The following is a 16,928-nucleotide window of genomic DNA, read 5'->3' on the forward strand; positions in this document are numbered from 1 at the left end:
TCTCCTTAGCACTGAGAATTTTTGCCCTTCAGCACCTCACATTTAATCAAAGATGATGTACTACCACTTGGCACCATCAATGAAAACAGCCCTGCCCTCGTGGCAGCGTTTGCAAAGTCTTCCCTCCTCCTGTCCCCACATCTGACAGATGGAACCATCCCCTTCTGTCCCAACTGTGCCTGAGCTGAGTGAGGGCTCCAGGAGCTCAGGAGGCTGCAAGAGCACCGCACGTGGGAAGGTTTTGCAAAGCTTCCTAAGCACCAGTAACCTCTGGGTTTGCCAGTCTTCTCCTGCAATATTGTCCTACTCAAGAATGATCCTGGAGGACACTGTGCCTCCAGCTTACTCAAGTAAAGTTTGTTTTCTTCAAGGCTTGAATAGAGGAAAATGAAAATTGTGGTTTTTAGAGTGAAATTTGGGGGTTGGTGCGGCTGGGTTTGCTCCACTATTTGCTGTGGAAAGTAGGGTAAAAGCTTTAAATTCCCAGCAGAAGCTGACTACCAGCCCACACAGAGCTGAATGAGGCCCAGGTGGGCTTGCTGCATGCTGGTCCAAGGGAAAAGCTGGAACAAAGTCCCCTTTTATTGCAGATGGAGTCTCTACTGGTGTCTCCAGGGCTGTCTGTGGTAAGACACGGCAATCCAGCCAGAAACTGTGGATATGAGAGTTCCCACAGCAACCTGCTTCTCCAGGGTGAGGGACAAGGCCAGCCCAAAAGCCTGGAAGGTGCTCTGGGCACTGGAGAAGGCCAGGCTGTCCTTGTGCAGGGATGGCCTTCAAAGGGCACCTCACACCTTGTGCTGCTGACCAAGGGCAGCTGGTGGCCTTCCACAAAATGCTTCTTTTGTCCAGCTCTTGGAAAAGTTCCAGCCAGCAACAATTCCTGCTGCTCACACCAGCCATTTCCAAGCAGGAGGAATTCCAGCAGCAGCCTGACAGCTTAGTGGCAGGAGAATAAAATACTCAGCTGAGCGTTATCAACTCTCTGTCAGAAGCCACATCCTCAGCCCCTCATCTCCTCCAGTTGTCTCAGACGTGGAGGAAGCAGCAGGAAATCTCTGATCCTGGAAGGGAAAGCAGAAGGAGGAGAGGCAGTGGCTGGTCCCTGGGGCCTTGGGAGCAGTGAGAGCCATCCAAAACAGGATCTCTGCTGGGCTGTGGAGATAAGAGTGACCAACCAGCAATGCTCTGTGTGAGACTGGAGCCGGATTACCAGAAGCAGTTACACTGATTATTGACCTCCACAATTAGAAATGCACAACAACCACTCAGGTGACTTCATCTGGCCATGATCTTTAGCTGCAATGCCAAAATCTCATCAAATATGTTGCTATCCTTTAAACAAGGAAGGAGAGCACAAATACCAACAATTCTCATCAGCCTTCTGGGTTGGAAAGACCATTTAATTTATGGTCCCTTAGCTGTCAGCCTAAACTCTGCTGTGCAAACCTTAGGTCTCTGTTGGACCTCATAAACTTCTGTAGCATCAACTTAGATGCAAACCTGCTACAAAACCCTTCAGGCACCACACTGACTTAGAGTGGCAGTGTCGCTGTCGAGGCGGTCACGACATAAAGCAGAGACTACAAGCAGTCTCAGTTGGCAACACTTTATTATTGAATATGGCTGATTTTTATACACTTTCTAATTGTTTATCTTTCTTCTATCTTTACTATTGGCTACAATATATCAACATAATACTATTGGTGAGAAGTTATAATGACTTAATTAACTTTCTAAAAATGTTTCATCCAGCTGCAAAGTTCCTCTATCTTTCTTCTCTCAGTCTCCTTGGCTACAGCCTTGGAGAGAGCTCCTTATCAGTTTCTTCTTACTTCTCAGCTTCTTCTCGCTCCTTTAGCTAACAGGCCCACTGTTAGCCCCTTCCACATGGCAGGACTTCACTGTTCCAGCAGAGAATTTTATTCAATTGCTCCTGCAAGTCATTTCCAGAGTGGAAGTGAAATCAGTGCCTTGCTATCTGGATGTGATAGGATTTTCCTCCTGTCCCAAGAGACAGCAGGGGAAAAGATTTGTTCCTATTATACCATTACATCTAAATCTTTGGTTTGAGAGCAAAAGGAAAACGTTCCTTTAAGAAGTAAGTTCTGCCTGGGCTTTTTGGCATGAGGACAAACTGGGGTGTGCTGGCAGGAGCAGCACTGTCCCTGTGGGTGCAAACCCCCTGAAGGATGAACAGGCTGCTGTCACAGGGGCCACACCTGCAGCATGAAAAGCCACCGTGCCATTAACTCGATGCAAACTAAACACAAGTGACACAGCTCTGCATCCTCAGCAAGGACTTGCCTCTGCAGAGATGTTGCTGACAGACTCAGCTCTTGTGTGCAAGTGCTGTTAAATTGTCACACAAATCAACCACCCCTCCCTCTCTTGTCCTTCTTGGCATCCAGCTGCTGAGCTGCTGCTGAGAAAGAAGAGGCAGAGTCCTTCAGGGCAAACGGGGACTTTGCAATGGGCAGAAACTTCCTCCTTTCTTTTGTTTTCAGTGACAACAGAGGGGTTTGTCTTCAGTCCCTGTGTCAGCAGGGAAATTGTGCCTGCCCGTCACACCTAGGATCTGAACAACCTGGATTGTTATTGGTGTAAAACCCACAGTGACCTGACCTTCTGCAGGAGTATGGAGAGAAGAGTCAAAAGGGATTCCTGGAATGTTGCAATAAGCAGATAGTGGTCTTAAACATATATAGATAAAAAGGCATAAAAAGCTCATAAAAGCGTATGGAACTGATGTAAACCTAATAAAAAGAAGAATTTTATTGTAATAAAGAGTGAGGGTTGCAGACCACAGTGTGAGAAATAGCTACTCACTTCTCATAGTTTAGGAAAGTTTATTAAACCTTATCAAAAATACAACAGAAGACTGAATCAAGAAAAAAGGTTACAGCACCAGCAGCAAAAGATTTTCCTCACCATGTGCTCAGCCCCCTCCCGCTGGAGGCTTTCCCTTTTTAACCCTTTAAGCCCTCCCAAAGTTCTGTCCATCAACCCCTTCTTCGCTGTCCAGTGGTGGAGATCTCTTCCTCAAATTCTGATTGGGGCTCAGGTGTCGCCATAGTGACAAGCCAGCCCTCCCAGATGTCCCAGCCCCAGTTTTCCCTTGATAACCAGGGCATGGGGTGCAGCATAACTATAAATCTATAAAACTTTTCTTAACTTATATACATGATATTTGTCTATTAATTGTGAGAGTCAGTCATCACATTACTCATCTGTCACAACAGGAAAGGAAGTTTCTGGTGGGAGGAACACTGGTTTTCAAAGTAGGACCAGCTGTTGAGGTTTGATTTGTTCCCTCTTTCAGATTACAAGGAAGTCATGGTGTTCCAGAGTAGAAGCTGGTGCCAAAAGTTTGAGAACAGGGTGTGATAAGATCACCAGAGTATTTTATCTGTATCTAGGAAGAAGCCCTGCAGAGCTTCTCTTTGGCTTGGACTGAAAGTAGAAGTCCTGTTTTTACCAAGAATTTTGATCTCTTGGTGTTTTGGAGAAAGAAAAAGAAAACCCCAAACCACCTGAAGTCTGCATTGAGGTGAGGTGTATCACAGAGGGCTGAGGGCTCAGCAAGGCAAGAGACCCTCCTGTAATTTAAACTGTTCTTTCAATAATAACAATAATTTCTCAGGACATGTTGATTTCAGCAGGCACCAGATTCCCTCTTCTTGTTCTGGCCTTTCACATATTGCTAAGGAAAGGTGAGGCTGTGTCATTCCCATTTGGAGTTTTAATTCTTCAGAAGTCAAAACTGAATTCAAGTCAGGTTCATTAACACTGTAATTTACATACTTCTAAAATCTTGTAGCCTTTTATATTTGCCTGGAGATTTAAGCTTGTTCCTTGACAAGAAGAAAAGACTACATATGGTACTAATCCTTCTTTGATAGGAAACAGTTTTCAACAGAAAACAGGGAAAAATGGCATTGAACACATCATGACTTGGAAGAAAGGTGGCTGCTGCAGCAAATACTTACCAGGACAAAAAGGCATGAGCTGTCATTCTTTATGTTACTGTGTGTGCATGAAATACTGTTACTAAGCCTCTGTTTTCAAGAGTATAAAACACACAGGGCAATGAGAATCTCTGTTTAATCTCCTCACCAGTACAACTTGTGCTGGATACTGAGAGCCCTGTTTAATTACTTTAATGCTTTGATCGTTCCTGTCAATGTTCAAAAGCCATTAACCATAGCATTCAGTCTCTGGCAGATATTTGGTCTTGAAGGAAAACTTTTTACTAATTCTTTTCCTCTCTCTTCTAAAACTCACTGGGCTCAGTTAATATCAAGAGCTAGAAAGCCAAAGCCTGTGGGAAAGCACTATTTATTGTAGCAAATATCTATGTTGTCAGAAAATGTCCTTTAGATCAAATCAGAATTTCCAAGGCCTCTATCCTCTCCCTCTCTCCCTTTCTCTTTCCTTTTCCTCTTTTTTGACCTTTCCCTTCCCCTTTCTCATTCCCTCTTCACTCCTATTGTCTCTTCTTTTCACAGAGAGAGGTTTTTATGAGCCGTCCCCTTCAAAGGGATTTACCAGCCCTTCATTAACTCTGCCAGATGCTGTTTGAAGGTGTTCTCTCCATTCTCTGAGAGGCATCTCTGCACCATCCTGCCCCTGCAGATGCTGTTGCTTGGTGGCAGAGGCTGCCACAGCAGTGCCAACAGCAACTGTGCAGCCAGAGCTGCAGAATTTGTCATTGCTGGCCTGAAAGTGCCAGCCCTGGATGGAAATATCAGTGGGAGCTCACGCTCTGCCTCCCCGTGCTGACAAATCCCTGGAATCCCTCCTGCTGGGCTCTGTGGCAGCACTGCCAGGGGAGGCAGAGGATGTGATAAATCCTCAGGGACACCTCGGGCTGGCTCTGGGCAGCAGCACCTTCCCTTGGCCCATGGTCAGTTCTGCAGGCAGGTGCGGCCCCGCTCCTCAAGCAATTCTAATTGTCAGTAGGTGAGGTACTTCTCAACAAAGAAATAAGTTTTACATGGCATTTCCTAATGGATAATGGTCATAAAAAAGAATGGATGTTTGGAGAGTCTGTTAGTATAATGTGGTATGTTCAAGGTGTCACACACACACTACAACATTCTCTTCTTTATACTTTATACTTCTGTTTTATAAATACATGATCCTAAGAATTTACAACTTTTATTTGGCTTAAAGGGTCAAAGACTCAGTAGTAAACACCCGTCTCGCCTCCTGGACCTCCGTTCTGGCCATCCAGGGCCATAGGGTGCCACTTCAAAAGGTATTTTCCAGTCAACAGTAGCAGACATAGGCCCCAAGGCACCACCCTGCCCTCTTTGTGTATCATCAACAATAGAAATTAGTTCCTTCCAGTTCCCAAATGTCAAAATGTATGTATTTTTGCATGGAAACTATGAATACTTTTGCTGATGTTTGTAACATTTCACAGGGCCAAAGATGATTAAGATTTCTGAAGTTTTACAAAAGAGAGATGCAAATGTCACAGCAAGCATAGCAAGGATGAAGGTTTAATCAGCCTGAAAAAACCCTGTCTTGCTGAAGTCTCCATAGAATCACAGCTTGATGCAGAGTGCACGGGTACCACCTCACCCTGTCCATGGGCCATCCTGGAAATGCAGAGATGCCAGCCCCAAGTCTGGTCCTGTGCCTGTTCTTATGCACAATGGTCTCCAAAATCTGCAGCAGCACGTTAGGAAAATTAATCCACAAACACCAGAGGTTTATGTCCAAAAAGGAGACAGAGGAGTCCTTTTACTTTATTTGAATAAAGGGAGAGGCCATGGGGCATTCCCCTGGGATCTCTCGAATTTTTGGAGGACACAGCCTCCTTTTTATCCCAATTTCCCGGCCCCATTTCCCTTCTCTCTTTCCCCACTGGCTGAGGTACTTGAGAGGGACAGACTCCCCAATATGCCTGATACTGAAGATTTCCCTCTGATGTATAACCCACCCTTTTCATTTTTAATTCTTATGGAATGGAGGGGTTTTTCTTCCCCATTGTTTCTTTCATCTTTCAATGTCCAATTTCATTTATCAGCAAACCTAAAGTTTATTTGTAAAAGCAAATCTCTTTTTCCATTCACCAATCAGTGGAACCCTTCCCATTGTTAGTTTTATCTATCAGCAGACCCACAGCTTGTCTGTAAAGACAAATGCACTATTCCTCTCACTAGCTATCCCATAACTTGCCTTTCTGTGCAAACACAGAGGTTTCAGTTGCCCACCTTTCAGAGACTGGAGCCTGCCAGACCAGGATGAGCATTCAGCAATGTCTGCTTGAATTATCTGAAGTTTTCAATCCAGAAGCCCAAGCTTATGAAGTGTGATTCCTCATTTAATTTCCTATATTCAAAACTGATTTTCCAGATCTACTCATGAGATTGTTCTCAAGGTCTCCTGAGGATATGGAATGGTTTGGAAAGCAAACTAAGGAACAAGGCACAAAAAAAATGTTACAAGGCCAGGGAGAAAATGCTAAGGGGGCTATTGTATTTTCATTGCACTGTTATTAGCTTGCAATTATATATATATATATATATGAATATATAACTTGCAATTGCTGTGGGGTACTCAACAGTTTATTCAGGTTGAGAACCTGATTCAAAAGTTTATTACTTCATTCCTGAAGCTGCACACTTGAAATTCTTCAAGTTTGTACATCCCCCGTCAATCCTGTATGCAAAATACTTGAAAACACATTCTTTATCTGAAAGGAAAAATAGATTTAGGCATCATTGCAAGCATTATGAAAATTCATAAATTCTCAAAGTACTAGGTTAATTCCTGAGACTATTTTTATCTTTTGCTCTTGTGCTTTTTGTTGTCTTATTTCATATTCTGTTACTACCTGTAACCTACATTAATCCTATCTCACTTCAGTGCAATAATAAAGCAAATAATTACCCAAGGGATGAAAAGAGTCTATTCCTCACTTTCTTGCATAAGGATGAAAATGGAACATTTCAGGGACATCAACAACTCATTTCTCTTAATAGTACCCAAAAAAACCCACCCCCCCAAAAAAGCAGCAAGCTTTAAACACTCCACAGATTCTGGCTGAAGTAAGAAGCTCACAAAGGGCACTAAGCCAGGGAGACGTGCACACCATCACCTCATCTGACAAAAATGAACCTGTTTCTCACCACCAGCCAGTTCATAGACCCAAACTCCATCCCCAGCCCCATGTGGAGGCAGTGTCAAGGCACAGGAACCGGGAAGTGTCCCAGGATGCAGAGATAATGCTGCCAGCAGCACTGGCTCAAGCACATTGAAGTTAAGCTGTTGCTGTACAGCAGTTTCTTCAGACTGCTAGGTTCCGTGGTCCTGGCTGCATTTTTCACAACAGCCACTTCAGTACAGGACCTGGTGTAGTGAAAAGTTCTGGAGTTCTGTTTCCTGTCTCGTAAATTCCTATTTCTCTTCTTCTTTAAGACACCCACAACTTGAGACACTTCAGGAGGCAACACTTAATTGCAACCAGTTCCCAAAGCGAGCTTGTAAATTATGCTCTATGTTTACATTATCTACTCTGGGGATTTAAAAACTCTAAGCTGTTATTTTTTCAGTTAAAAATGCCTGCCAATAAAAAGCTGAAACTTGGCCAGTTTTAACTCCAGAGGAGAATACTCTCTGTCCCAGACCACCATCCAAACACACCCTTGGCTTGGGTACATACAGCTCTTGCACCTTTTGGGTATCTTGAGTGCAGAATTAAAAGATCCAAGACCAGGGGTACAAATACAAGCACTTGTGTAAACAACTAGAAGCAACTAGGAAATTGTTGGGTTGTTTAAATTTTATAGGAAGAATTAACACAGCAGTAGTAGAAATCACCTTTCTACAGAAGCAGCTCTCACAACTAGCGCGCTTAAGACTGCACCACAAGTAGTTACTAGAGGTGAAATCCAGTTGTTACATGCCACCAATAGCATGTGGAACTGCTGTAGGAAAATACCACAGACACATTTTCTTCTCTTTTTCTTTCAGTTCCAAAGAGAGTCATAAAACCTGTCTGGCTCCCTGGGTAGCTGTGTTAACACTAAAAATACTGACCAGCAGAAATGATTGCAATCCCACTCTATTAAATGATCAACCGAAATCCAAATTATCAAAAATGAGAAAAGATTTATTTATCTTTTTCTGCGACCAAAATACGGTCCTCAAAACCACCACAGCCAAAGAGACAGCGTCGAGCCCGGGGCCGGCGCTGGGTGAACCTGGATCCCACCTCTATCGCATCGGACCCTGCCCCGTTCATTGTTCATGAGAGCCACTTCTTGCAGGGATGCTTTGTACAGTTTATTATGCCCGAGGCGAAGGAGTCCCAGTTTCTTTTGTAATTCTGCATATTCATAGTTGGTTCTTTCCCTGTGCAGAGCTGGACCATCGCCATTTCCTTGTTGACAGCCAGCGCTGATGGATCGGGGAAGTCGGGTATTCACATGTACCTTTCTGGCGACTTTGGCCATCTTGATCGATGTTATCAACAGGGCAATGATCGCTCTGAGGTGTCTTCCCATGACTCGGGATAATGGTGATCATTGTGCTGGGTGCCTCTATTCATAAGCTAAGTGCTGATTGTTCTCCTGCTGCCTTCAGGAATTTCGGAATTTGAATAGACGTCTGCCTCTCAGCTGCTTGTGGTAAGAGACTTGTTTGGATTTCACAATCTTGATGAAATACATGCTTTTATAGCATAAATTATTTCCCAGCATATATTACAACACCACTACAATCTTTCACAGAAGAAGGCAATCATACAGATCAGTGTATGGTCAAATTGCCCCCTAATTCTCATAAAGTCCATCTACTCTGGATACCCTTACTTTGTATTTTTGTTTCTCGGTCATCACAGAACTGAGAGCTGCAAGAAAAAGAGAAAGAAATATGAACAGTCCTTGAGTAAGGGAAATACTGGACTGTCAGGAACTAAAAATAGTTGATAGCATCTGCACCAGGCAATTTCTTTTACTCTCCACCAGTTTCCATTTCAGGCATCCTGTTAGCATGACTAAGAATTTTGCAGCTAAATGCAATGGGCTGCAATTTGAGAGGCCTACAAGAAAAAAACCTTATCAGACCTTTTTTCCCCCTCAAGTGACAGGTGCAAATTACAAAATGAAAGGGCCTACAGAAATTTAAAATTTTCTAATTTTAGAAAAATATAGTATTAGCATCAGATTCCACAGGGATAGAGATATAGGAGCAGCAAGGAAATGCTCCCAGAAATGTTTCCTAGCCTGAAGAGACAAGCTAGCCACAGGAACAGGAGAGAGCCACTTCTTTTAAAATGTGTGAATTACTGAATGCAAGAGCCATTGGCCCTTTCAGCTTCCCTTTTTAACAAAAAGTAAGCTATTAACTTGTGTTTATGAAGACTTTATTTGGACTTCAATGTTTTTGAGACAGCTTCTGAGCAAAATACAAAGAAACTACATTACATATTAGTAAATGCAGCATTTAGAATAGCAACTAAATAGTCCTATCTCATAGTTAAATGTTCAGTTCTTCATAAATTGTGATCAAGTCCATGAAATGCAGTACCTAATCCAGTTAAATGCCACCTACACCTCAGATTTGCTTGTGTAACTAATATTTTCCACTCCACTCCCTATCCCTTCTCTCACCACAGTCCTCAAGCCCTCAGCCAGGCACAAGCCAACTTCTCACCTCAACTGCTGTTAGCAATTACCAAGCACCTGTTGGTAATTACCTGAGCACCTGCCCCACCCACAGCAGCTGTAGGTCCCTGGCTGCTGGGAGAACAGGTCTGAAGTGCAGACCCAAACACCACCAACCCCCCACCACAACAACAAAAAAATTACAACTTTTCTAAATAATTTGAGACTAGTAAAAGATCAGGACATGGAGGGACTTGTTTATCCCCTTTAGGCCAATCAAGAAAAAGTTTATATCCTTCTCTGGAAAGGGAAGACGGGGTTTTTTCTTGAAGCAGAAGCATGTTTTATCAGCCCCCTTCCTCATTTGTCCCTGCTCCCCAGGAGGCCATTCACTAGGCATATATAGAAATATCTATGTCTGAAAACACATCTACATGAGTGCATGACTTGCCCTGGTGCCATTTAAAGCATAGATTTTATTGCACCAAGATGCAGAAATCTGTTCCAGAAGAGGCACATCTTGTGGAGCTGTAAGGACCCTGCCAGCACATCTGCTACCAAAGCAACAATTCCTGCTCTGCAGTGGCTTAAGCGGGCTGAGATGGAAGTGTTTCTTCATCAATGCATAAACCACAACAAAGTAGTGGTGACAAGCCTTTTTTCCAAGCCTGACTGAAGGTTTGGGAAGCAGGTTTGCCTGCAGAGGGCACACAGAAGCATGACACGTTTGCCTACTGTGCACCTCCAATTTCTACACCATCATATCACTCACTACTCGGTCACTGAGCAAGCTGACAGTGTATGGCAGGTTATCCATCCTGCACAGAAAGTCACAGAAAGAAGAAGAGAGGAAGAAAACACGGAAGATGAAATGCAAAAGAAGTTGAAGAAGTGTGGCAAGGATTGAGCATTAAGGGACAGAAATAAGAAGAGACCATACCCTTGAACTGTAAAACCCTGACAGGAAACTGCAAGTACTTGCATCTATGAGTTCACCACCCGGACTTGCATGCTTCTCCACATTACCATTCTTTCAAAAATTTTGCTTCCTGGACAAGCTGCCAGGTCTCCAGTACCAGTCCTACCTCCCTTCCAGCAGTCTGCATCTGAGCAGAGAGTTGAAAATAGATCAGGGATTACCTGTTACACTGTAAGCATTCAAGACAGCAAAGAACTTTGAGGAAAAAGGCCATACTGAGTGCCCAGGACAAAGAGATCTTAAGAAATTGGAAGAAGGAAGTATTGGTTGAGGGTCACAGTTATGTTGAGGTTTAGCCTTTCAAAGGTTTGTTGCTTTTCTACTGAAAACTGCAGGTGGGAAAGCCTAGGCAGAGAAGGGAAGGAGAAGCTGTGTAAACAAACCCATAGCTGTATACAAGGACAGAAGCCGATTTCTTCTTCACCAGGCTGAAGAGAGTGGTTTTATTATTCGAAAAACAAAAGCCAAACTACCCCAAGTCAAATATATATTCTCCCACTACATTTAGACATTACAACAATAAAAAAGCGCTATAAAACTACTGCAGTCAATTAGTCAGTTAGGAACAATAAACAGGGCACAGTTTAATAGTATCCATATCTGTCTTTGGAAAGATGAGCAATTACGATCTGCATCCCAGCTCGTGCTCAGTATTTACTACAATCTCAAATAACAATAAAGTCAAACACAACAGATGACTGATGTTCCTACCTTCTGCTTTCCAAACAGAGTTTTAAAAGATAGTTTATTGCAAAATCAGTCTCAAGTATTTTCAAGGCCTTGGGAGCTCTCTAAGCTTAATTAACAACAGAAATAAAAACTATATCTTTATAACAATGTTATAAAGATCACAACTTTAATATCACACATATAGAATCCATTTTAATATTTGTGTAAAGCCAATATTATAATATTATAATATTATAATTTGTATATAACAATCGATTTGTAATATTGCTGAAAGAAAGCACACTTTTCTAAATACCTACTGGTTTTGGTAACTGCTAAAGGTAATGTAGATTGGGCTGTACTACTGTTTACTCATCTTTCTGTTGCACAGAAATCTTGGATACTTTAGTGTGTACATCTGTAATTCTGACATTTTCTGAAATGAAAGCGAGAGGAGAAATGGGCTAAATTCAGATACCTGAAGTTACGTATCAACATTTGCAGACGTAAATCAAATACCCAAGGAAAGCTTTTCTATGGGAAGAATGCCAGAGCAAGTTAAAATATGTATTGATAAGAATAATCAACACAGTAGAAATGAAGAGCATCTGCACCATAGGAGAGAGGGTATAAAATCACACTCTGCATCAAGAGAACATAATTCGTATTTCTTCACAGCCTTCTCCCTTTGCATGCCCCTCTGCAAAGTGCAAGGGGCCCCAAGGACTGAAGGAGACACAGGGAGTCAAATGGAGACACTTGCACCGATCTCACTGGGGGCTCCTGGGGAAGCACTTTGCTTGAGAAGCAAGCCCCTCTCTTCCAAAGGCATTTCCCCAAATGCCTACATTGCCCAGGGAACACCAACACACACTTAAGAAACCTTGGCAGGGCTGAATTACTTCTGCTTCTTGCAGCACAGGCACTCCAGCTGGAGCTCATCTTCCTTGCCCCCAAGTCTGTTTCCACGTGTCCCTTGCGGCACGCAGCCCAGGGCCCCTATAAACAAGAGCTGCTCTCTGCCTCTGCACGTGCCTGAGCTCCTGCCCACGCTCAGGGCAGCAAAACCAGGCTGTTCCCAGCCTGGGAGTGGAGCCCTGTTCCCACAGGAGGCTCTGGTGAGCCCCTTCCCCACTGTGCACGCAGCCCTTCTCCTGCCCGCCCAGAACGCTCCTGGCACAGCGGAGCACAAGCTGGCCGGCTCTGGGCTCAGCACAGCCCAAACACAGGCGCAGGAAGACGCAGCAGCTGTTTTGCAGCCATGCCCAAGAGAGATGGGAAGGGTCCCCTGCCTCTGGTCTCGCTTGGTTGGGCTTCTGACTGGATCTGAGGTAGGGGCTGCGATTCCTGGCTTGTGGGGAGAGCAGAGCCGCCGGAACCGCACCCAGTGTGCAGGCACTGCCTGACAGCGCTGCGGCCGCTGGGACGGTCGCGCCTCTGAGTCTCAGCCACTCCCTGCTGCTGCTGCTGCTGCTGCTCCATTTGCTTTCAGGCACACCCAAAGCTCACTGCTAGACCATGGTGGTCTCTGGTTCTGCCCTGTTCCTGTCCGTGTGTAGGCATGGAGCATTGCTGTGCTTTGAGGAAGCTCTTTGTGAAACCTTCCAGCATTGCAAGCTCCTTTGCCCTCAGTGGATGCTTGCCATGGAATCCCACATGGCTGGGTTCACAGCATCCTCAAGCTGGCTCTTCTAAAACCCAGGGTCCTTGTCCCCTTCAGCATGCTCAGCACGACCTTTAACTCCATGGTGCTGTGCAGCTGGAGCAGCAGGACAGGGACCTTTGCAGCCTGAGCTGCCCTTGCTCCTCTCTGTCCGGGCCCAGAACGCAGCGCGGAGGAGAACGGCAGCAGGACCCTGCGTGTCCCCTCTGACCGTGTTCACAGGGATCTCAGGTTGAGGGAAGAGATGAGGATTTGACTCCATGTTTCAGAAGGCTTGATTTATTATTTTATGATATATATTACATTAAAGCTATATTAAAAGAATAGAAGAAAGGATTTCATCAGAAGGCTAGCTAAGAATAGAATAGGAAAGAATGATAATAAAGGCCTGTGGCTCAGACTCTCTGTCCGAGCCCCTGTCTGGGCTGTAATTGACCATTAATTAGAAACATCCAACTTGGGCCAATCAAAGATCTGCCTGTTGCATTCCACAGCAGAAGATAATTATTGTTTACATTTCATTCCTGAGGCCTCTCAGCTTCTCAGGAGGAAAAATCCTACCTAAGGAAAGGATTTTTCATAAAAGATGTCTGTGACATATCACCCTTTTTTATTTTAGTTAAATTAGAAAGAAAAGTGTTTGTAATTTTTTCTGCTGGGCTCATGCAGAGGAAAGAACCAACACTTGACAGGTTATCTGTTGCCAAGCAAAACCTCAATCAAGTGCTGATGTGAAATGATCAGGGAAATTCTTCACCTGGAGAACATAAAATTCTATCATATCACTAAAACAATCTTACAATATAAGAAAATGCAAAAAACAATTGCAAAGAAAGTTCATTGCTCCAAGTCCAAACAGCCGAGTTTCAGGAGAAAGTCCATGGAGTGAAGATGTTCCTCTTTGACATCTCTGAAAGTTTCTTTTGGTCCTGAAACAGGCTTGCAGAATCCTGAAACAACAAATTGATAAAAAAAAATCCATCAATAGTTATCAAAAATCCATTCATAGTCATCAAACAATTCTGAGAAAATTTCTAGAATGTCTTGGCAACAGCCTGTTATTGAACCACTTGGGCTGAGGCTAATTTTTGCCTCTTCAATGCTTTTGAGCTGCTGCTAGCTCAACTCTTTTTATTTAATTTTTTTTAAATTTTATTTTCATTTTTGGAAAGAGCAGCAGCAGCAGAGAGGAGTCTCTGAGGCCCTGAGGGGGCCCTGGCCCTCTTGGAAGGATCAGGAACCCCAGACCTTGCCCACAGAACGCTGGCCCAGGTTCTGACGGGGGAAGCAAAGCCCCCAAACCCAGCAGCTGGCCGGGCAGTGGCCCTGGCCCGGGGAACCGAGCCAAACGGCCCAGACCCGACCCACCAGGTGGGCTCTGCGTTGTCACAGACCAGCACCCTGCTGCCAATGCAATGGCAGATGAGCGACCAAACGCTTCCTTCCCCCCGAACCACCGGCCCATACCGGCAGTGGGGGAATAGAAGCTGTCCCGAGAATCTTCATCTTGGGTCCGGGGATGTTTTTTCCCCACAGCAAGCGAGCGATGGTCGCTTTCCGCTGTTTCCCTCGCCCCTGCAATGCAAATGCAAAAGGTGTTCCCACTTTCTGCCCCTCGGTACCACCCCCAGCCCCTCCGGGCTGGAGACCAGAGGCAGAACTTTCAGGAACCACCCCCCCCACGCCACTGGGGTGCACGAGGGATGGCAGGGAGCTTTGCAAGCCCCAAGGGGGAACTGCCAACCAAACGCAAACTGGTTCGTGAAAAACGCTGAGTTTGAAAGCAGGCAGCCGGGCTGCGCCCACACTCAGCTGTCGGGCCATGCCTCCTCCATGGAAAGAGAGGCCGACACCCCCTTCCCCTGTCCCAGCTCCCCTGCAGGGGCAGCCCCAGGACAGCCTGAAAAACATGGGGGGGAAGTCACGCTGGTTGCAGGTGCCACAGCAGCTGCCACTGGGGGCGGCGGGACCGCGGGCAGCTCTGGTGATGGTTCCGCAGGCTCGGCGTCATTTTCAGCATCATCTTGAACTGGGACCGGGCTGGCGGCAGGTGGCGAGGCCGGAGGGAGTGCATCCCCCACTGGGCCGAAGGCAGCAGCTGTGTCTCCTCCGGGTTCCAGAAGCTGCAGCACGGGCAAAACAGCAAAACCGGCGGAGCCAACACGGGAGACAGCGGGACAGCCGGGGGGGAGGCAGGGCCGGGGGGTCGGCCCCTGGCCCTGGGATCGGCCGCGCAGGCGCAGTCGCTGAAACAGCCGGAGCCGCGGGTGGGGCTGCCCAGGGAGGCGGCCACGCCCGCGGGGCTGGTCAGGGAGGCCCCGCAGGCCCAGGAGGCGGCACCACGGGGACTGGCGCTGCCTGCGGAGCCAGCTGGGCCGGGGTCTGTGGGGCTGGCCAGGGCGGGGTCCGCGGGGCTGGCCGGGGCAGGACCCGGAGGCCAAGCTCAGATCTCCCCTGAGGGCAACGAGGCGGGGGGAAAAGCGGCTCCGTCTGAGCATGCTCCAAAGGCGCAGAAAAAACCTCTCCTTCAGCTGCGGGCAAAGCCTCGACCCCCCGCTGCGATTCAGGCGGGCCAGGAAGCAGCAGGTCGTGTTCCTGGACCGGGTCCACTCCTGCCGGGGCCGGCGGGAAGGGAGCTTGACCCCTGCAGTCGGCAATCCACTGAAAAGAAGCTGCTTTCCGTTTCAAAACTGGGTAGTGAGTTCTGAATGACAGATAAATCTGAGGATATCCAAAACCCTGATAACGAGTGTCATCGAAAATCGATTCCATACATTCCCATATATATATATATATCAAAAGCATACAGAACATCAACAAAAAACCCAAGGTGTTTTGTCCAACTAAAAAACTCATAGAAATGTCTCGTCACCAGAGGAGCTCTGTCCTCATGACCCCATTCTCGCCAGAGGGTAATAATTTTCTCCTCTGAGGGGGAGAATGGAACCTGCATCTCCATAGGAACCCTCTCCCAAATGTCCTCCCACATTCTGCGAATGGCAGCATTGTCAGGAAGGGAAGAGTTAACAGTACCTTGTGACAGTGTCCTCTGGGCTTCAGCAGGCTGCTCTGTGCTGCGAAAGTTTCCGGACATCTTGTCTGGTGTTATAAGTTGCGGTGAGGAATCAATCACCGACAAGTGAGTCCAAATGAAATGTAATTTATTAATTGATAGAGCAAGCGATAACAGGCAAATTACAGCACTGGGTGAAGCCAACAAAAGGCTTGCACCCACCCGGGAGTGCTGGGTGTAGCCAGGGAGTCACCACTCCACCATCGGCCCACACCACCCTGCAGTTCAGTCCTCCTTTTTATCTGTTGTTGTTGGGTGTCCTTCCGGTGTTCTCTGCGTCTGTGCCGATAGTTGCTAGGGGGTCTTATTCTGCCTTCTGGTGGTCGTCTGGATGAAGGCTCCCGTCCTCTTCCTCAAGGTCTTACAATAGCCTTTACCATATATAGGCACATAGCTACATATAGTTACACATTTGCTTAGTTAGCCTTTCAACATATTAGCTTCTGACAGTTTGTGGTTTAAGCCTTATGACAGTTATTTTGCAATATATTAGCCCGTTATATTCATCTTGCAACATATTAGTTGGTCACATCTATTCTTGCGGTTTTTCTATTATTGGCTTTTCCCCCTTCTATAGTCTTGATGAACAAACTAAGACATTAACTCATTACAGGCAATTAGTTTGTTCTCTGAAGAGGAGAATGGAACATCATCCTCTAGAGGGGAAGTCCTCCACATGAGCAGCCACAAACTGCGAATGGCCTCATCTTCAGGAGGGGAAAAACCAACAGTACCTTGTGACAGTGTCCAGGACTCTCTGGCTATCTGCATGGTTCTGCTGAGCTTTCTGAACATCTTCCTGGAGGCTTTTCAGAAGGTTCTCTTTGTGGTCAGCCTTGCTGTGAACTCTGTCCAAATCCGGATCTTCAGTTCTTCAGCTCCTGGCTAGAATCCACTTCTGTGGTCACTTGGGAAGCAACCATC

Source organism: Molothrus aeneus, unplaced genomic scaffold (assembly GCF_037042795.1).
Source record: "Molothrus aeneus isolate 106 unplaced genomic scaffold, BPBGC_Maene_1.0 scaffold_40, whole genome shotgun sequence".
Taxonomy (NCBI): domain Eukaryota; kingdom Metazoa; phylum Chordata; class Aves; order Passeriformes; family Icteridae; genus Molothrus; species Molothrus aeneus.